The sequence below is a fragment of the Protopterus annectens genome, chromosome 9.part0 (genome assembly GCF_019279795.1).
Source record: "Protopterus annectens isolate FY-2018-M chromosome 9.part0, PAN1.0, whole genome shotgun sequence".
NCBI lineage: Eukaryota > Metazoa > Chordata > Ceratodontiformes > Protopteridae > Protopterus > Protopterus annectens.
In genome coordinates, this window is record NC_056743.1 from 1,067,461,105 (window position 1) to 1,067,477,910 (window position 16,806).

Below are 16,806 nucleotides of genomic sequence, written 5' to 3' on the forward strand. Positions count from 1 at the left end.
CGCTGGATCTCAGGAGGCTTGGAGAATTGCAAGGGAGAGAGTTAATGTTTCTAACAGCTCAGGAGTTGGACACAAAAAGAATGGAGCCATTTATTTTGGCGACGAAGTACAGACTATTTGTATCGAGGACATAGACAAAGCACAGAACCCTTCTACAACCATTACAGGTACTGTTGATAAATTATCATGTCAGAAAACTATTATTAATGATGGCTTAAGGGGAAAACACATTCCTATTGCCACACGTAAATCTAGTACCAGTAAACAAGGTGATGGCAACAACAGACTAACTAGTTCACCAAATCATATTCAAACACTACAAACTGATTTTGACCATTTATTGCAATGGGAATATAATTTTAAGGACAAAGTTGGCGTTCATTCAAACGCTATATTTCGTAACAAAAAAGATTAAACTTTTCCATACGATAGTTTAAAAGATGCTATATATTCTTTTGAAAATAAACTGTTCAAATTGAAAACTGTAGATATGGATATTGTGTATTTAAAACTATGTATTTGTTTGAAAGTTATTCCACAGGGCTTACGCATAAGTGCTCTTTTGGTTTATTTTATGACAACATGATTGAAGATTTCACTAGTATGTTTGACAAGTGGGGTTTTGAGCTATTAGAGAAAAATATTTTTTATTTGGATATGTACCTCACAAGACATCTACAACAACTGGAAAGGCCGCAGAAATACCTCACAAAGAGGATTACCGGCCTCAAACAGATGCCCTACGCAGACCGTCTCAAAAAACTCCAGCTTTACTCTGTCGTATATTGCCTACTCATAGGTGATCTCTGCCTAACATACAAAGCTATGTCAAACCCAGAGCTGTTGGACATGCTCCACTTAAAGAAATCCCAATCCCTCTGAGCTACACGCTCTAGGGACCTAACCCTTGTCACCACAATAAACAGAACATGCCGGAGGGATAGATTCCTGTCCCAGAGACTTCCCATACTCTGGAATAAACTACCTATTTATATTAAACAAAGCTCCTCATTAGCACTCTTCAAGAAAAATCTTGATGATTGGATGAGGAATAGGAAATTCACCCTGGGGATCACCTCTGTGGCTCTGCTCAACAGTGGCACAGGAAAATAAATTTCTTGGGTGGCAAAAGCCAGGGTACCTTTTTGGCTGGGCTTGTATAGGCCCCAGGGCCGATAGCCTAGTACCTACCTATGAACCTATGAACAAATGAAAGGTAGAATACAGGAGTAGGTTATTCATTTGCATAAATGTATTATTACTGATTTGTTGTTTTGTTAATATGAGGGATTGTTTAAAGAAATTATCACTAGGGTGGAGAAAAAGTGTAATGGAATTTTTCAAAAAAAGAAAAGGAAATCAGAAAGGGATGTCAATCAGTATAAACATCACAATGCATATCCTACCAATAGACTCTTTGTAGATAAAGGAAATTATTCGAGAGTGAATGTACAAGAGTCAGCAAAGGTTGAGGGAAGGAGGTGAATTGACCCCGAACCTTTCATTGATGAAGAGTTAAATGACCCAGTAGATTTTCACTTTGTAAGATGCTCGGAGAGAATAGCAAGCAGAAATATGAAAGAACAACATACACATCATCAAGGGATGGGAGCATATCAAGTACAAGCCAATCCAATGAGAGGCAGACTGAGGTAATAACTAGTATCTCCCATAATACTGTTCATAGTTTCAAAAGATTCAATACATATAATTACAGTGATCAAATTATTAGTGAAGATTTTTTTTTCCTTGTTCTTAAAAGGTTTTAAATTTGTTCCTAGCAAAATACCCGATATAGCAGATGTTCTTGTTGATATACATATGTATACTAGGAAACTAAATATTAATAAGTATTGTTTTCCAACTGTGATAATAAACCTAAAGATTTTTTTAACCTATCATTTTTGAAGAAAAACAGTGTCTATAATCCCCCATTACACCATTTGGTTGCTAGCTTTGAAAGAGTTTTCAAAGAAGACATTTATCAGTTGTGGGCTAATAATAAGAAGTTACACAACAATTTAAATTTGAAAGAGAAAAATTTGTTAAAGGAATTAAGGGGTGACAAAAAGATACGTATTATGACCCCCATTAAAGGAGGGGGAATTGTAGTATACAACTCCGAAGATTACACTAATGCTATGCAATCTATACTTTTTTGTGAGGACAAATATTTACAGGTGTCCATAAATCAAATACACATTTCTTATTGAAGGATAGATATTTTTTTATAAGAATATGTGTTGGAAAACAGAATAGATTTGGACACACACAACTTTTTGACCATCAAATATCCCAGAGTACCTGCCATCTTTGGTATTCCCAAAGTGCATAAAAATGTTAACCATCCACCTTTTAAACCCATAGTGGAAGGCAATGGGTCTAAAACACACAACCTAGCAGTGTTCGTAGATAGGATGGTCAAACATGTGGTGGATAGTATCCCTCATCTAGTGAAAGATTCTTGGGATTTTTTAGCTAAAATCACCCCTGAGTTATGGTCCCACAATTTAGTTTTCCTTACCATTGATATTCAAGACTTGTTTCCTAGTATACCTAATGATGAAGGTTTAAAATACTTTGAAGAAGTTCTTTATTCTTGTTCTACTCTTAACCAGGATAGAATCAAGTTGGTTTGTGAGATCATGGCACTTATTTTAGAACATAATTATATATACTTTGAGGGAGAATATTATTAACAAATAACAGGAGTAGCTATGGGCGCAGCCTGTGCCCCTGTATATGCTAATCTGGTTATGTTGGGCTGGGAATTAGAACATGTCTTAAAATGTAATTTTTACAAGAACATTCTTTCTTACAATAGATACCTGGATGATATTTTTATCCTGTGGAAGGATGAAATAGAAAATATGCCCAGGTTTATAGAATATTTGAACAATAGTACCAATTTTTTTAAGTTTACTTATCACTTTGACTCTGTGGAAATTAGTTACTTGGACACAATTATTATTAAGGACTTTAACTGTTTCAGGTCCAGGGTTTTTCAGAAACATACTTTTTGCAATTCCTGTTTACACTATGATAGTTATCATCCGTTTTTTCAGAAAAAGGGAATTGTTAAAGGACAGGCCATTAGAATAGCAAGGATGACTTCACATCAGGAGGACATGAAACACAAATTTTGTATTTTGAAATCTATGTTTCTGGAATGAGGTTATCCGGTTGAGTTAGTTGTGAACACCCTAAAAGAAGTTTCAGATGGATGGGGTGTTAAATATAAACATTTACTAGGTAGGAAATTAGTAGAAATGTTATGGACACTAATGTTCAGACTAATTTATGCAACTATACCCAGGCATGTGTTATATAATTCAGTCCTTGTTACAAAGGTATTAAAATATTTTATATAAGAATTGGAACATTTTCAAGGCTAATAATGACATTTACAAAATGGTTGGGGACAGACCTACTTTTTCGACTAAAGTCGGGAAAAATTTGAAAAGTATACTGGAGGGCAACCAGTTAAGTATAGAAGACAAAGGAGAAGTGGGAACTAAAGCTTGTGGTAGGTGCAATCAATGTAAATTTATTTTACAAGTACCATCTGTTATTTTATCTAACTATGCGAGCAGCAAATTCTTTTTTAAAAAGGGTAATTATGGTACAAAAAGAATAGTTTACCTTGCTAAGTGTAATACCTGTACTGCTTTTTATATAGGTAAAACTGAAAGGGCATTGAAATTCAGGATATATGAACACTCATATGATATAAAAATTAAAAAAGAAACCAACGCCCTCCATAGACACAGCAAGGCATGTGATAATTTTTATGGTTTTAAATTTGGCATTGTAGACGAGGTACAGATTAATTTAAGGTGGTGTGATTGGAAAAATATACTAAACAAAAAAGAAATGATGTGTCAACTACGGTTGGCAGCTAATACACATCCAGGACTCAATGAGTTTGTTTCAATCACACCTGTATTGAAAGAAAAGGCAGCTAAGGTTTAACCACCCTTTTAATATAAAGATATTTTTACATTTTAATATTACAATTTAGATAATTTATTGGATGAATGGTAAAAACTTGTTACACTTTTAATTCATGTTTATATATACATATATATATATATATATATATATATATATATATATATATATATATATATAATATGTGTGTGCGTGTGTGTATATATATATATATATATATATATATATATATATATATATATACACATATACACATATTTTAAGTTTTTTTAAAACAAAAACTTTGTTTTTTCATGTAACAATATTTTGCAATACTTTTCTTGTTACTAATTCTTAGGAATTTAATTGGTATTGATTGACATATTATGTGTCCTATCAGGTTTGGCTGGATACTATTTAAACAGAGTGTGAATAATTCTGATTGTTCTGATGAAGTCAATGTGTATTGAACGCTAAACGTTATGTGTTGTGGATTGTTCTAATTAAAGAATATTAAACTACGTTCTAGGGACCAGTGTCTTCATCTTGGTGCTAGATTTGGTTCTTAGTGTTGTTTTACAGCACCAACCACATTTATTTTTTTGTTTTGGACTTAATACAATCAGAAAAGTGAGTCAAAGAACACATGCATGTTTGCATGATCCTAAATATGTGTGCAAGGGGCCTATGATAAGAAAACAGCCCAAAGGTGAACTTGATCTGCCACTGGCCAGATGCATTTCCTTTAAATGTGGGTTTCAATGCTGTTTCAATGAATGCGAGTCTCAAGGGCAGGGAAGTTTTAATGCTAAGTCTGTTTTCATTGTGAAACTATATTGCTTTGTTTAGCAGATGTCTATCAGTGTTTGTGCTATAAAATTTAAAATAAAAGTTTTAAATTAAATCCAAATAATCATTGTAGAAGTAAAGCATAAAATAATATGCACATTACAGTGTTTATGGTAAATGGGAAGAGATAGACAAGTACTGGGACACTGGAATGGCTGTGGGGGGGGCTGTGTATGGGGTGATGGGCCATTTGGCCATGATTTTGTGAGGGGGAGGGGCAGCAAAATCAAATACAGCCCCAGGGTGGCACAAACTCTAACTATGCCACTGTGTGTGTGTGTGTGTGTGTGTGTGTGTGTGTGTGTGTGTGTGTGTGTGTGTGTGTGTGTGTGCGTGCATGTGCACATGTATGTGCTCACATACACATTATATATAACTGTTAGAATTTCTAATGATTCTTGCCTTGAACATTTTCTGTAGATATATTCTCCACATACCATTAACTCCTTGATCATAAATTTTTAACTCTGCATTTCTGTACTATCCATATTTACTGTTGGGATTGCGCTGACTGGTTTGCTATTTGCAGTATCCCTTGCTGCATTTAATATTCCTTCCTAATAGCTTGCCTTGCTTCATTATTTTGACAATGCTCAGGTCAGATGTTGATCATCTCACCATAAGATCTATTTGCCACAGTTGTGCAAGCTGTGCAGTCTTCTGGTGAGAGATAGCATGATTTACTTGAAATATAAGAAATGAAGAAAAGCACTTCAGATGCATTGTCCATAGGTGGTTTAATAAACTGACTTCCTCCCAATCCCAATAAGGCAGTTAACCTCAGAAACTTACTGCCCTTTCAGCATAGTAATGTTTCAAAAAGTCTGTCCTAGGTTCCAGTCATCTAAATAGTCTACTGAATGGCAAGCAAGCATATTTATGTTTCTGTGTATTTTGCTGCCTCTTTTTTTTTTTGCTTTAATAATAAGATGTAAACAGTTTCCAGCTGACACTGGTGCACATTTGTGACAGTTATGTTAATTCCTCCAAAACCACTAAGAAAGAAAGAAAAAAATCCAAGGCCATTGTAATCTAATGAGCATTCATTTTGTTCATAAAGCTGTTCTGACACCTGGGAAAAGAAAACATTTCAAGGGCCAACTCCCTCTCTCTCTGGAACTAGAATTAGGTCATGTTATACTGTGAGACAGTAAGAGCTCTGCATAGTTGTATAGCTGCTTGAGTAAAAGCAAGGCACATTGCAAAATCGTCTGGACAGAAGCCAAACCAAATAAAGGATGCAGCATACACAGACACAGAAACATAAATAAGAACTGATGAATAATTATGTAAACGCACAAAACAGAAGTGAGCAAGACAGCCAGCCAGACGGACGGAAAGAAAGGGTACGGAGGGAAAATAAAAAACATGACAGAACACGAAAGTACTAAGAATAAATGAATCTTTAAACTTGAACAGCCAGTGAGTTTCTGGGACAGATTGCCACTGCATCCGTAAGTCAGTTTAATATTTCCTTTCTTTGTTTAAAATAAATCCTGGTGTTGTTTTAGAAAGAAGTTTAAATACTTGTTGATGACAGCAAGCAGAACAATGATTTGGCACACAGAAAGCTCTATGCTGAACCTGAATGTGTTCTAATGCATCTGCAGTGTGACCAAACACGTATTCATTCTGAATAACTTAAGTACAATAAGTGATCCATGTTCATTCAAGAATCTGGAAAAGGATGGTTAGGAGTCAGAGAACAAGGCTGTGTATGAAACCATGGCAGGGGTACCTAAGCAGCAAGTGATAATCAGTGTCCAAATCACAGAGTTCTCAGAATTGCATTATAAGAGATAGACTGGTTTGCTATATGCATGTAAATAGTCTGCAGCAAGTCCAACCTAACTTTCTTCTCAAGAAAATTAAGTGGGACTGCCTCAAGTAGTTGTTCTTTTTTCTCTAGGAATCTAAGATCAAAACTCTTAAACAGCCGTTGTAAGTAATAGAAAGAGCAATGCTATACTGTGTCTCCTAACTTCTCTGGCCACCCCATTGCCTTTACTATCATTCATTACCTAGCTTAGCTCTCAGTGCATCAGGATATGAGGATGTACTCAGATGCATTTCATGTGCTACCTATGAAGTTGTAAATTCCCACACCATTTTTACTCCTGGACCTCAACAACATACTGTACTGTGTATTCTTGTTCAGTAAAAGTGTTTGCTATTTTGTCATCCCAGTTGTTCAGGCTTTATATTCAGATTCTATAGATGTCTGCTTCTAAATGGTACCATATACTTGGACTTTGTTTATTCTTTTTAAGGTGCCTTCATCATTTCTTTCTATAGCTTCTGTGGTGGACAGTGCATAATTTCTGCTGTCCTTCCCTGAACTTGCTTCTAACCTGTGTCTACTAAAGTTAGTTTTGTAAATATGGATCCAGTATTATCGACAAGGTTCTCCAGTCTCACCAACTGTCTCTACTGAGAGAAAATAACTTCCTCTTCTCTTCTGATTGTACACTTTTCTTTGTTTCATAATCTGCCCTGCCCTCTTAACACTTTCTGATGTGAGCAGCATACTTTTAGGTTATGTGCCACTCCAACATCACTCCAGATCTCTAACCACTTCCCCAATACTATTTCCAAATTATGGCATTTTGTTTTGTAAGTGCATTATGGATGTGAACATACACCTCAGATTATAACATTTTTAAGTTTTATGCTTCTTGCTTCTTCTTGAAGCAAATTAGAAACAGACAGCACAGAACTTTGATTATCATTAGCCAATATATAATGATGCACTAGAAATTTGTCTTCCTTATAGCAGCACTGTGAATCAGCTAACCGACTGGACACATTCTAGCTAATTTATAGTGTTATATACTCATAGGTTCAGTATGAGTGTCAAGTTTATGACCAATTGGCCTTCAGGATCTTGATTCCTGTAACCCTGACTTGATATTTTTACTTCCTATTCACTGAAAGAAACACATTGAACCCATATTATTAAAACTCTGAAATGAGCTTTTCCATGGGTCTTGCAAATGAGGGGGGGGGGGTCAAAATGCATGTCTCTGCTACTCTTCAGCTTTACGATCTTGTTGGTATGAACTCCACAAAATGGACTGAAAGAATTAGAACTCTACAAAATGGTCTGTGATTATCCTGATGTATACCACACACACACACACACACACACACACACACACACACACACACACACACACACACACACACGAAAAAAATATATATATATTCCTAAATGTGTATGTATTTTGGATTTGTTTAGTTAATGTGCAGAATTCAGAATCATATGCAACTATATGTAAAAGGTGAGTTCTGTAAAATGCATAAAATTAGGCTAGATGGAATTCAGTCAAAACTGTCCCCTGTGCTTCATAGACAATGTTACTTCACACCAAGATGGCAGCTGTATGAATGACAATGACCTATAATGCATAAATAAAAGAGAAATAGCTATACTGAATACCAAAGCTGTGAAATGAAAATGCAGCACAGATCAACCTAACCACAGATGTAACATTCTAAGAGTTAGTCTATTACATTACAGTGGAAGCACAGCTAGTGCTGACACCACCACTTCCCCTCCCCAATGTATACAGACACACACACACACACATATATGTATATGTATGTGTATATGTATACATATCTGTATAGACATAGGCATAGTTATAAATATAGATATGTTAACTACAGTATATTGTTTTGTTTATAATAAACAAAATAGTCACTGGAGCCAGCTTTGCAGCTTGAATCTCATGTTTATTTACAATAAATAAAGTTCAGAAAAAGGGGAATACAGCTCATACCAACAGTTCAGTCTGCAGTCAAAATAAATTCATGTTCCCCCTCTCCAGGCTTTCCACAGTTTAACTCAAAAGCAGAATTTCTTTACATTCAGATACAGTATTCTGTTATAGACAGGGTTTTTGCATAGTACCTAGCCTGGCAAACTAAATGAACAGTACTTATAGAGGCTTCATAACATGTAAACAGCTCTCCTTGCAGTTTTCAAAATATCTTCTCTTTCCACACAAAGATAAATCCAGCTGGCTTCTTCTTTAAGGGGTTCAGCTCCCTTTCCTCACAGGGGATACCCTCCAGATTCCCTTCTTCACTCAAATATACACAGTCCCATATGGAGTCCTCCCAGGACCTTCTCAAGGAACAAAGGTCGTAAATCATCTTAACACCAAGACACTGGGCTTTAAATAACCCTATGTGCAGCTGTTTCTCATTAACTCTAGCCTTCCTGCCTTTTTCTGGGTTAGTGTCCTTAAGGTGGCCATACACCACTATGCTACATATACTTTCTGAGATAGCACATTTAAAAGGAAGAGACACCACTATGCTACATGACAGCCCCCCCCCCATTATAGAAATGAAAGATGTGCTTACCATAACAATAGATCTGTGTTTTCTGCTGCCATCCTTCCTCATAAGATTGGCCTTCAGATCTGACCTCAGATCCAACATTGGCCACTACCTACTTTGGTCCATACTAGCTGTGGCAAGGAAATGTATAACTAGAAAGTGGAAGTCTTCACAAGAACCTACTCTGGAAGAATTCTTGAGATTGATGGAAGAAACAGCGACATTAGAAATCAAGGTGAAGGCTTTTGATAGAGTTAATTTAAAATTTTTGTTTGATATTTTACCATACTTCAATATACCCCAAGACTTTATTTTAACATTAAAAAAACTATATAATAATCCTTATACAACTTTATACATTAATAAAAACTTTTCTAAAAGAATACAAATTAAGAATGGAACACGTCAATGCTGTCCGTTATCTCCTATATTATTCAATTTATACTTAGAACCATTATTTTTACATATTAAGCAAAATACATATCATAATGCCCCAATAATATATGGTATTAAAATGTCCATGGCAGCTTTTGCTGATGACCTTAATATTTACTGTACGACGCCTGTTTCAGATACCAAGAAAATACTAAAAGCAGTGGAAGAATTTGCAGAAATATCTAATTACAAAATAAATTAAAAAAAAAACAATTTATTTCCTTTAAAAACACCTAAACCCTTTTTGCTTTTACCATTGGTAGGTCAGTTAAAATCCGAAGAAAAAATAAAATATTTGGGTATTGTTTTTTTCCACAGATAATAGAGATTTCTATGTGAATAATGTTAAGCTGATTTGGGATGATATATTGTCTGATTTAAAAAGATGGAATAATCTGAAATTACCAACAATGGCAAAGGTTTCAATCATTAAAATGAATGTACTCCCCAGAATATTATATATTTTTCGAGCTACTCAAGTCTCAGTTTCTAAGAAAATCTTTAAACAAATTTATACGGAATTAGCTAGATTTGTATGGGAGCCTAGAAAAACTAGAATATCTTATGACAAATTGATGACTCTAAAAAATAAGGGAGGTTTAGACTTACCTAATTTTGAATTATATTATTTAATAATAAACTCTAATAGAATTTTAAGAGTGGTTAATTTTGACATATCCAGTAGTAAATGGTCACCTAAGTGGTTGATTCTGAATTATAACATGCTGGTAGGTTGGGTATTAACTCTAAGGCATTACCCTTTTTAAATAAAGATACCTTTAAATTATATGCTTTGATGGAGCATATTAGATTATATATAATATCGTTACAAAACCTGTTTAAATCATTAAATCTCTTGCAATATATGATAACTTTCCAACCCTTTCACAAGAATCTGAATTTGAAAATCGGTAATCAATTGATAGATCTTAAAAAATTTCCACTTATAGTTGATTTAACCGTACTTGATCTATATCCTTATCTTGGTATCTCAATACATGACATGTTAACTCTTATTTAATTATAATGAGACAATTAAAGGATCTTTCCATAAGTTATTTTAATCATTTCAAAATTAAGGAAGAAGATTTAACTAATTGTTCAAATCTATGGAAAACTCTTATGCAGGACTCTAAATATATATCGTCTTCATATAATCTGGTAAAAGACATGAAATATAAAAACCAAATACTCTTATCAAAATACTGGAAGGATAAAATATTACTGCTTGATGATAATAAAATATTAAAAGCAATTAACCTAACCTTAAAATCAGTATCTCTTCAAAAGTTATTATTTACTCAGCTGATGATATTTAACAATGCTTATTACACTCGTCTCAGTCTGCATAAATTCAACTCCAAAAATTCACCTAAATGTCCATATTGTGTTGATCAAACGGCTGACCTTTTACACATGTTTTAGAGCTGTAAATGTATATTTAAACTTTGGAACTCTTTAAAAATTCAATTACAAAAAATGGGTTATCAACATTCCACACTTTCCTGGGAGTTTATGATTCTTCATATCCCTCTGAACAACTTGGACAGATCCCAAATGATCACACTTATAAATATCTTCTTGTTAATGAAGCTTTATATAGCTACAAATTGGCTGAATCCATCTCAGACTTCATGGGAAAATTTTAAAAGTGTAGCGATAAAACATATTCTAGCACATAAATTATTAATCAAAGATCATAAGAAAAATATAAATAATCCGAAAATATGGGAGCAAATCTTTAATATTGTGTTGGCTTAATGTTCTAAATCCAGTTATCCCCTGGAAGTACATACTTAATTTGGAAGTCAGTATTGATAAGCCTGTATAGTGATACTAGATCTTTTAATACTCGTTTTTAGAATTTTATTTCAATGTATAATGATCTCATTTAACTGTTGGAAGCATTCATGTATATAATGTATATATATTGTAGTATTGTATTAACAATTGGAAAAATAATAAAGATTTATTATTGAAAAAAAAAAAGAAATCAAGGTGTAGGAATCGAGAACTTCACCTAAAACATGGAGAAACAATCCTTGGGAAAACATTTTAATTCTTATTGAGACATTAAAAATGAACCCTAAATAATTAATGTGTAACTTTATACTTTATTAATTGAATATTATACATTTTTGTTACTAATTTCATATATTTTATTAATTTTTTTTTTTCCTCCTTGGTTCAGGTCAATTGTACATAGTGTATATAAAGGTTTATAATACTTGTTTATTGATGATTGTATTGTTAAACATTATATTATTTAGAAAATAAAAAAAATATTTGAAAAAGACTTTACATCCAAATCTCAAGAAAGAAAAAGAACTTCATTCTCACACCCTAGAATGTAACCAAAAGGGAAACTTAACTCATAGACAGGGCTGGAGATGAAAGTGCACAGGGATAGCAATAGGCACTGGCCAGTTCAGTCATACCAGAAGCAAAAGAAGTAATGAGTTTAGTAACAAGGAAGGGAGAAAGGAGGGAAGGGACCTGATGAAAGAAAGAAGCAGACAACACCGATCTATCATTATGCTAAGTACATAACTTTCGTATCTGATGTGTCTTCCTTTCTTCACTGTTTGTTGATATACCGTCAGTTCCTCAACTGATGGGACATAGTCCTCAGCTTATGAAACCCTTGGGTAGTCTCATCAAAGGATATTCTGGAGGATAGCTGAACATAAAGCTGCTTTGCCTCTAGAGAACAACTCCAGTTTATAATGGGAAATGAAGGCATGAACACTGGACCAAGTAGAAGCCATGTCATCAACTAAGGCCCTTGAAAAGAAAGTAGTTGAGATGGCCGCAGATCTAGTTAAGTGAGTTTTCATGGGCTTGGATAAAGCCAGGCCCTTTTCTTTCTAAACATGTGAAGCACATCCAGTTTACAACCTTGATAAAGTGACTTTAGAGTCTCCCTGACTCATTTTAGTTGCTGAGAAAGACACAAAGAGTTGATCAGACTTCCAAATGTCTTTACTACAGTGAATGTAAAAACATAGCTAATGATGGACATCTAGCAGCTGCAGTATGTATTCTCCTTTACTGAAAAAAAAAAGAAAAAGAAAACTGATAGATTGATGGTTTGATTTAAAGAATTCTCAGTAGCTACCTTTGTTATAAAAGAAGTTCTAGTTTTCAAGGAAACCCTATACTTGTGAAAATAAGGTTTGGGTAATTGCAAGAAAGAGCTTGAAGTTTTGATATCCTCCTGGCAGAAATAATTACTACCAAAAATATTTTCCACATTAGAAACTTGAGATCCGCCTTAGCTGCAAGTTCGAAGGAGGGGTCTTGTTAGTGCTTGAAATATAATAATAATGTCCCGGGGGGAGTATAATCTCTCAGGGGGCTCCAAGAAGGAAAGTTCCCCTTAAGAAAGCTTTAGATAATTTGAGAGAGGTGTGATAGGGGATTGATTTTCTCCAATGTGGAAACCTGAAATTGCAGCTACCTGGAATTTAATAGCAGAACAGCTGGCCCCATTATGAAAAAGAGAAGCCAGAAAATCTAACACAGCCAGAAGGGGAGCCGATAAAGGATCTAAATTCCTCTGACGGGTTTAAATAGAAAACATTTTATATATCTTCCTGATAGATGGCCTCTGAGAGGATGTGAGAATCTGGACTACTTGGGAAGAAAGCCTAGATTAACTACCCATTATTGGAAGTGGAGAAACCAAGCAGTTAATTTGATGGTTTGACTTTCCAGATGGAACATTCTGAATGGGTGAGAAAGGTGATCAAAGGGAGTATATCAGATGAAGCCAGATGTAGGAGAGCCATACTTGTTGAGGCCAGAAGTGGGCAATGAGGATTACCATGACCTTCTGCTCTGATGCTTTCTGTAGAAACTTTGGAATGAGCAGTGTCAGAGAAAAGGCATATAGGAGACCAGTGAGCCAAAAGTGTTTCAGAGTGACCCTGGGTGACTAACCCTCTGGGGGGGATTAGGGCAAAGTACCTGCTCTACTTGATACTGTGAGGTGAAGCAAAGAGATTGCAGCATGGACAGACCCAGTGACAGAAATTCTGCTCTGCCACCTGATGACTGAAGGACCACTCATGAGACAAGAGGATAGACCTGCTTAGCCTGTCCACTAGAACACTGGATTTCTGTGGAATAGGCATTGCTGTTAGAAAGTGGCTGTAAGATATTGCCCATTGCCAAACCTCCATCTCTACTCAACATAATGGGTATGAACAGGTTTTTCCCTATTTGTTGATGTACCATACTACCAATGTGTTGTCCAACTGGATAAATATCCCTCTTTGAGGAAAGGACTCTTGTAAGGCCTGCAGTGCTACAAGTAATGCCCTTATCTCTAGAATGTTGATTGGTAGACTGGCCTCAAAGACTGTATTTCCCATGTAGTGTCCCCTCCACCCCAGCTGGGAAGCATCTGGAGTCACTGTGGCTTTGGGTAATGGAAATACAAATGGGCGACTCTGTGGTACCATAAGGGATTCAAGCCCCCAATGGATGTGCATTCTCAATATGTTTGTTAGGTATACCTAGAAACTCACTGGTTGATGTTTGATGGACCACTACACCACCAGAGTCCACTGAAGTACCCTCATGTCGTACCTCAAAAGAGGAGCCCAAGGTAATAAATGCAGCCATGGAACCTAACAGTCAAAGAACCATTCTCACTGGTGGCTTCTGGCAGGAGAGAGCCTCCAATACATAGCTGTGAAGAGTTAGCAGTCTGCTCTTAGGTAGTCTCACTGTCTGACAAGTCGTGTCTAAGTGAGTGCCTATGAACTATATTACTTGAACAGGGAGAAATTTGGACTTGTCTCATTTCACTGTGATGCCCATCCATAAGCAAAGATGAGTTTCTGGCACAGATGAATAAATTCCTGGTAGGGACAGAAATGAGCCAGTCATCTAGATATGGGAACACCCAGAACCCTTCCAGTATGAGGTAAGCCGCAACCACTACCATACACTTGTGAACACCTTGGGGGGGGGGCTGTGATGATACCAAAGGGCAAGGCTCTGAACTGGAGATTTACCAGAAAGGCTCATCCAGACTCTGCTACACTTTGCTGTGAAGGAAAGGTTAGTTTGCTGTTATTTTTTGTATTTCTGTATTGCCTTTCTATATTTTGAATACTGTAGTTTGTTTTCTTTACCTTGTGTTTTGCTTGCATTCTGTTTTAACAGCATATTAAAACTTCAAAAGAGACCACAGCTCTCTCTGTTCTGAGTCAGGCAGAATTTTTCCCTCCCTCCCCCATTTAAGTTGTCTTGTTAAATACCACTGTCTTTCTAGTTGCCCGCCTCTTATGTTAATCTGACCATATATCTCATTTCTCTCAACTTTCACTGGCTTATGTGAGTAATCACAAAACCATCACTTTTGAAATCCCACCCCTTCAATTATTTAAATTTATTGGCCATCCTACAGTATTTCATAGTACCAAAATACAAAAGTGACCACCCCTTTCAGTCCATCTTGCTGTTTTAAAAATAGTAACTCTCCACTAAACCTTAACTTTTTAAACAGGTAAAACTCAAGTTACCTACTTTCACATCTAACTTCTCTAGTGCACACTGCAGAGTGCATTCTTTTCAATCTTACCTTTAAGCATCCCTGTGACTAGCACTTTCTCTAATACCTGCTGAAAAGCACTAGGAAGCCTTAAACTCATACAAACACTGCACTCTCCTTGTTAACAAGGAGAAATTAATAGTAGGCACTAAACAGCCTATAATTGCAAAGTACCTTGCTAAGGAAACAGCTCCTATACTTTACAAAGAACAAAAAAAAGCCCCAAACCAGGCATGTCCAAGGGTCAGCTTCCAGTGATTTCTCCTGTCCACCTGGTGAATCTGGGCATACTGGGGCAATGCAGCAATTGCCTCATGTACACAGACAACCCTCTCCTCCTACCACCCAACACTACAACCTGTGAGAGATGCACTTATATAGCCAAAATGGAAGCAAAGCTCTCTCCACCCAAGATTGTGCTAAACAGTCAAGAGGAGAAGGTTAACACCCACACTACACCTCAAGCAACACATAGCCCTTCTAAACCCGCACCACCAACACCCACATATAGCAACACTAAGTCCACATATGCAGAGGCCCTTAACTGTAACCTGCCCAAGCAACAAAGACCTCTGAAGCTGAAACGCAAACAAACACCAATCACAACCAATGTGTCACATAGTTCACAACACCAGTGTGCCACCCAGCAACAGCCCCTAAGGCAAGACAATGTACCTAACACTTTAGTCATAGGTGACTCTATAGTCCGGCACACTGATGTCCCTCTCACCAGGCTGAATAAGGAGAAAGTTACAGTCAGCTGCCTGTCGGGTGCCAGGATCCGCCACATAACGCATGCACTCAAGTCACTCCACAACAAGTACAAATATGACTCTGTCATTGTCCATGTTGGAGTGAATGACTTGAAACGTACCTCCCTGGACTACATGAAAAGAGACATGGAAGAGCTCTCGGATCATGTGGCCCAGGCAGGTATGACCCTAGCCCTGAGTAGCATCCTGCCTTCGCCCAGAATGATACCACAATATAAGGATAAAATGATTGACTTCAATAATTGGCTAAGCTTATGGTGTCATTCAAAGGGGATCCAGTATCTGTCTGCCTGGGATGACATGATTGACAGACCACGATGCTTTGCCAGAGATGGTCTGCACCTGTCGCCCTTGGGATTCAGGTTACTGGCTAAGGTTCTTGCCACCCCTATAGTGCCTTTTTTAGGCAAACTTCAAAGGACAAAACCACCACCATAACAGGTACAAGCATGCAAAATCTGAAGGTAATGCTACTCAATGCTAGAAGTCTAAACCTCAAAATGCACTCTCTCGAGGCACTCTTAAAAATGGAGAACATCGATATCTGTGCAGTAACTGAGACCTGGTTCAAGGCTCCAGAGAGCACCCCTGCAATACCAAGCTACAACTCTTACCACACTTTTCGGCCACCAAACCAGGACCGAAACACTAAAGGTGGAGGAGTGTCAATATTCACCAAGGATATTCACACCACCAGGCTAGTTGGCCAACACAATGTGTCTGAAATTCTCCAAGTGCAACTAACACTAGGTAAGACTGCAATCCAAATTGTAGCTTGCTACAGATCCCCCACCATACCCCAAGATTCTCACTACACCTTTCTAAACATACTGGAAAATATTAAGATAGAACCAAACACCCTAATACTGGGTGATTTTAACTACCCTGCCATTAACTGGGAAAACTACT

General features: G+C 36.4%; 1 protein-coding gene across 4 annotated transcripts in view; it reads left to right on the forward strand.

Annotated features, from left to right (window-relative positions):
• The window catches only part of LOC122811806 (calcitonin gene-related peptide type 1 receptor-like), a 1,193,346-nt gene that overhangs the window by 9,153 nt on the left and 1,167,387 nt on the right, over positions 1-16,806 (forward strand). Inside the window, exon 1 of one of the 4 annotated variants that reach the window (XM_044083888.1) lies at positions 5,960-6,233. The exons of 2 other annotated variants lie outside the window; for them this stretch is intronic. The gene's annotated coding sequence lies outside the window, so the exon portion shown is untranslated. Of the gene's footprint in view, positions 1-5,959; positions 6,234-16,806 lie in introns of those variants that run through there. One more of the 4 variants, XM_044083883.1, reaches the window with a different exon arrangement.